This window comes from Ciconia boyciana, chromosome 11 (genome assembly GCF_034638445.1).
Source record: "Ciconia boyciana chromosome 11, ASM3463844v1, whole genome shotgun sequence".
Classification (NCBI taxonomy): domain Eukaryota; kingdom Metazoa; phylum Chordata; class Aves; order Ciconiiformes; family Ciconiidae; genus Ciconia; species Ciconia boyciana.
In genome coordinates, this window is record NC_132944.1 from 7,702,250 (window position 1) to 7,707,989 (window position 5,740).

The following is a 5,740-nucleotide window of genomic DNA, read 5'->3' on the forward strand; positions in this document are numbered from 1 at the left end:
TTCACGCCGCGGCCGGCGGGCCCCACCTCCGGGCCAGCCCGCCTCTCACGGGGCTCCGCCTGCCCCAGCCAGGCTCAGCCCCCGCCCCGCCACCGCGGGCCCGGCCCGCCCCACGCCGGGCCCGGCCCGCCCCCGGCCGCCGCCACGTCCCGGCTCAGCCCCGCCCCGGCCCGGCCGCGCGGGCCCCGACCGCCCTCTGACGGCAGCCGGCGGCACGGCCGGGCCTCGGCCCGCACCCCCGCCGGCCTCGGCCCGCACCCGGCCCGCACCCGGCCCGCACCCGGCCCGCCGGGCTGCCCCGGGACCCGCCGCCCCGTCACACTCGTGTGGCCGCAGGCCCCTCGTGTGTCCCCCAGGCCCGTGTCTCCCCGAAAGCCCTCTCTCCCCACACACCCTCGTCCCCCATCGCCCCCTCCCCACCGGGCCGCTGCCCCTCTTCCCGTGCTGGCGGGGCTGGCAGGATGGCGCTGGGCCGGCCGCCCCCCGCCCCTCCCTGCGCAGGCAGCGAGCGGAGGGGAGGGGGCTCTGCCCCCCCCCCCGCGGAGCAGGGTGCTGCGGCAGGGCAGGCAGGCAGGGTGCAGGCAGGCAGGGTGCAGGCAGGCAGGATGCAGGCAGGCAGGGTGCAGGCAGGGGCCCAGCAGTCCCCTGCTCTCCCTCCCGGAGGTGGGGGCCGGCCCCTCGGGGGCGGCAGCAGAGGGGGCTTGGGGGGGGCCACAGCAGTCTGGCACACTGCCCACCCTGCCATGGGGCAGCCCTGGGCCCTCTCGCCCTCTCCTGCGGGGAGGTGTGGCTGTGCCGCCCAGTGCCTCCCCGGTGGGGGTCACCTGCACCCCTGGGCCCGAGAGACCCCCGCGGAGCTCCACGCTGCGCCATGCCCCGTGGCTGCGCGCAGCACCACGCGGCACGGCACCGTGTGCCACGCACCCGCACCCCTGTCGGCTCCGGGACGTGCTGGCCTGCAGCCGCACGGGCAAGAGCCCGGCTCTGCGTGGGCAACGTCCCAGGCTCCGTGTGCCCCCAGCCCCGCTCCTCCCGCACGGGGCACAGCTCCGGGGAGGGAGGCAGGGGCCTGGCACACCCCCTGATGCGGCCGGTGCTGGCAGAGCCCCCCCCTGCTCCCCTGCTCCCGCCCCACAGCAGGAGCGGCTCAGCTGGCACGGGCTGCCCGGCCGGCCGGGTTTGCCTGTCTCCATGGCTGGAGGCTCCACTGCCTCTGGGGCAGCCGTGCCAGCACCTGGCCACCATTGCAGCAGAAAAAAAAAAAAAAGACATTTTCTTGCCTTCAGATAGAATTTCCTGTATTGTTTTTTTATTAAATTGGTGCCCGTTGCCTCCCGTGCTGGCAGGCACCAATTTAATAAAAATTCCCTCGCCCTCACGCCCTGCCAGCGGGCAGCTGGGCTGAGCCTGAGCCTCCCTTTCGGAGGCAGGGGCCGGCGTGGGTGGCGGGTCAGCCTCCCTCCTCCGGGGACCGGCTTCTTCCCGTCCCCGCACCGTGCGCTGCCCACGCCGCTCCTCCCAGCTGAAGTCACCCTGGCGTGTCCGGCCACAAGACAGACCTTTCTCCTCCCTCCTGCCCCGGCTCTGTGGCTCCCGCCGGGATAAGGCCAGCGGGGGATAAGGCCATCGCATCCCCAGCTCCCAGCACGCCAGGTGGGCGAGAGGAGCCATGCGGCCCTAACCGCCCCAGCCCGGCCCAGAGCTCGTTACACATTTACCCCACGTTAATGAGGCGGCACGGGCTGCTCCCAGCCTTCGGACCACAGGGATCCTTTGCAGGCAGCCACCCGGCCCTGCGGGCCCAGCAGGGCAGGGCTCTAGGGGTCCCATGGGGTGAGTTCCCAGGCACAGGCACCGCAGTGGCAGCTGTGTCCCCTTCCTCCTCCTCCAGCCCCGCTGGGCTGGGCTTTGCAGGAGCAGATGAGGCGGGGGGAAGGCGACGAGCGCCCTTGCCCTGGCACCCCTCCAGGCAGGGACAGGACCAAGCGGGCAAGGACGGGTCCTTGGGGACGTCAGGATGCTCCGCGGCTGCGATCAGGGACCCAGAGCTCTCCCGCGCCTCTCCCACCTTCCCAGCGCAGGCAGAGGGGGTGGCCGCACCCTGGGGAGTCCCGGGGTCCCGAGTGGCTGTCCCCGAGCGGCCAGCCGGGTCGCTGGGTGCACGGGGAGGACACGGGACACAGTCGCCTTTTGTTGGTGCCGGCCCCAGGAGCAGGGACCCGGGCTTTGCGTCCCCTCCCTCCGCCCCCGCTGCTGGCGGGACTGGCGCCCGGCACCGGGGATTTGGGGTTTAAAGAGCAGGCGGCAGCCGCAGCCCCGGCTCACCCACCGGGCAAGGAGGCAGGCGAGCTCCGGCAGAGCCCATACTCCGTAGCAGGTGAGACAGCGGCCGTGGGGCACCGGGCTGCCCCGCTGAGGGGGGCTGTGGGGTCGGGGGGCCTGGACGGTGGAGCTCCCCAGGGGGGATGCCAGGTCCCGGTCTCCCCTCAGTGCGTGCTGGGTGCCAGTGGGCTCAGACATGGTCCTGAGGGGGAAGCGGGGGCAATGCTGGGCATGCACCACCTCCTTGTCCCTGTCACCCCACAACTGAGTGAGGACCCCCGAGCCCTGTCCCAGCCGGCGCAGCCAGGGCCAGCAGAGCCGCACTGGGGGGCTTCCCAAGCGATGCCCCTTCCCCAGGGTGCTGGTTTACAGGAAAGGGGGGTTTACCCGGTGCCCTGCCTCCCCTGGCTCCTCCACCACGCTTGTCAGCTTGGCCCCGGGCAGGGCTTGTCCTGGCTGTCACCTGGGTGAGCTCTGAGCCGTGGAGCCCATGGAAGAGGGGAGCCCGATGCTGGGCACCAGGCTGGGCAGGAGCGGGAGCTGGGCTGGCAGACAAGGCCCTATTGTGCCGCGCCGGGGCCGCCGGCTCGCCAGTCAATAGCCGCATTATGCTCGGTGGCGGCCCCCCAGCCTTCCCAGCCACCGCGGCTCTGCAGGAGCACTGTGGGAGGCAATCTGAAGTGGCTGTTGTGTTGGGGGGCCGGGGTGAGAGGAGGAGGGTGGGCAGGCCAGGGTGCCGGGACCCCCCCTGCCACTGCCTGGCTGGGTGCTGCTGGGTGCTGTGGCAGCGGGATGCTGCGCTCCCCTGTGCGGCCGGTTTTGGGGACAAGATGTCCTGGATGGGGAGCGGGCAGGCTCAGGGGGCACCCAGGCACCCCTGTCCCCGCTCCCCTGCCCTCGCCGTCCTGCCTGGCATCGCCTGTGTCCGAGGTGGCCACAGCCAGACTGCGCTGCCAGGCGCTGCCCCAGGGCAGGGACGAGCAAGTGGGCAGCGAGCGGCTGACATCAGCCCTGGGCGCGGATGCCGCTGGGCCAGCAGGAGCAGATGAACGGTCCTGCATGCTTCCCGGCGAGACACACCCCGGCTAAAATTACTGACATCGTGGCAGGGACACCAGCCTATTTTTAAAGCCTGGAAGAGCTGGATGCCGCCGGTTGGTGTGGCACAGAGCAGGGCCAGAGGGGCCGGGGCAGGGCAGCAGGCAGGGGGGCTCAGCCAGCATCTCTCGTGCCCTCCCACCGGGATGGGGAGAGGGCCAGGCCGGTGGCAGAGAGCCTGCGTGCCATGTCCCATGCACCATGGCTCCACTGAGGCTCCTGCCCCACTGGGATGGTTTTGAGGAGCTTCAAGCTCAGCGGTTTTCAGTGCACGAAGCCGAGGGTGGATGGTCACCCTGGGGCAGCAGGATGGGATCCTAGAAGCCCAGGATCCCTCCCTTTCCCAAAAAGCCATTGTGCTGCTCTGGGAGGATGGATGCCTCCTTCTTCATCACTGCCCCAAAGGTTCACCGTGCACGCCACGGCTCGGTCCCACAGCAGGGACACCCGATGATGGCACCCCAGATGTGCTCAGGCACCGGGCTGCACCCAGCTCCCCACATCCCCTGGGCAGCCTGGCTCAGCCTGGCACAGGGTGGGGACAATTAAAAAGGGATTAGCTGGGCTACACCGGCATGGCGCTGCCGGGAGCTGGTACCTAATCCCAGTAGGAATGCGCTGGGGCCACGCAGGTCCCTGCTGCAGGGGTCTCTCACCAGCATGTTGCGATGGGGGGGGGGTGGATGTAGGGTCGGGGGGAGTGTATCCATAGATGTGCCCTGAGCTGGTGTCCCCCCACGACGTCACCACCACACCGCACTACGAGGATGCAGCTGGCTCGGTCGTGTTCGCTCGCCACCAGCCTAGGCCCTCGCACTGGCACGCTTGGCACCCCATGGGCTCTGTCCACTGCCTGGCACATCCTCCCCTTGCACCAGGGATGTGGTGGCCACCCAAGGCCTGATGCCAACCTGTGGCCCGACATGATGTGCCACAGGGACATGCAGCCACTTCTCTGCCTTGGTGCGCAGCTGAGCCAGGCCTGCCAGCGAGGAGACACCGGCACGCCCATCAAAGCAGCGATGGGAGAGATCCCTGTGGTGTTCATGGTACGGCAGGGCTCACCTCGCCCCCCCAGAAAAAGCCACAGGCTGCGGAAGGGAGCAGGGCTTGGGACAGGGAGCCAGCCTAGCCAGGGATGGAGGAGCCACGCAGGCAGCCGGCGAGGGGCCCCGTGTCGTGGGGACTCCCAAAGGAGTCCTGAAGCCATGTCTTTGGTGCTGCCGCAAACCACGGAGGGCTTTTTGGGGTGGCCAGGCCCAGGGGGTACCAGCTCGAGGAGGGTATCCCCACACCCAGGCCACAGGTGCAGGCTGGAGTGAGGATGCCTCTACTCCCTCTGCTCCCTCCTCTCCCCCCGGCAAGCTGGCAGCGTCACTGGGAGTGCTGGCAAAGGCCACCCCGCTGCACAAGCACATCTCTTGGCTGGGGAGCAGGGCCACGCCAAGCCCAGGTGACACAGGGACGACTATGGCACCAGCTGGCACAACGCAGCTCACCTTGTCCCCCTGGGTTTTGGCCGGCCCCGGCCACGATGGCTCCGCTGGGGCGGAGGGATGCTCCTCAGCCCCCAGGGAGACGGGGGGCCACCCTGTAGCCACCTCGCTCTGGGTCACCCCACAGGTCCCTGCAGCATCGCCAGGGCTCTCCCAGCGAGGTACCGCTCCTACTTGAGGCGCAGGATTCGTCCCCATCCCGGTGGCTAGCGGATGCCCATCCCGGCCCGTCTCCCTCCGTGCGGGCTCTCCAGCAGCCGCCGGTCCCGGTCACCCACCCGGTGGCACGGATACCTCCTGCGCCGTGCCGGCTGGCCCGCCGGCACAGCAGGCGCGGGAGCCGTTGGCCGCTGCCTGCCGCCGGCCGCCCCTCGGGAGCCCTGCGGAGGCGGAGAGGAGCCGTTTCCTACCGCAAACACCGCCGGGGGCTCGGGCGCTGCCGGCGGAGCTACCGGTGCTCGCCGGAGCCGGAACCGCCGGGGGAGATTTGGCCGAGGCAGCGATCCCCGGGCGCGGATCCGCCGGCGGCGGGGAAGGGATCAAAGAGCGAAGGTGCCGGCACCTGCCCGCGCCACCGGCGGTGACACCCCCGCGCTGGCGGGGAGCCAGGCCACCGGCACCCCCCGCACCGCCCGCCCGGGGCCGGCAGCGAGCGCGGGGATGAGGGCGGGGCGCCGGTGGCCGTGCCCATCCCGCTGGGGACTGTCACCGCGTCGGCGCCCGGTGGCTTCGGCGCCTGCCAGGAACACCCGGCGGGGCGGGAAGGGGTGGCCGGCGGGCGACGTGGCGCATCCCTCCCACGCCGTTTTTTTCCGGGATGGAAG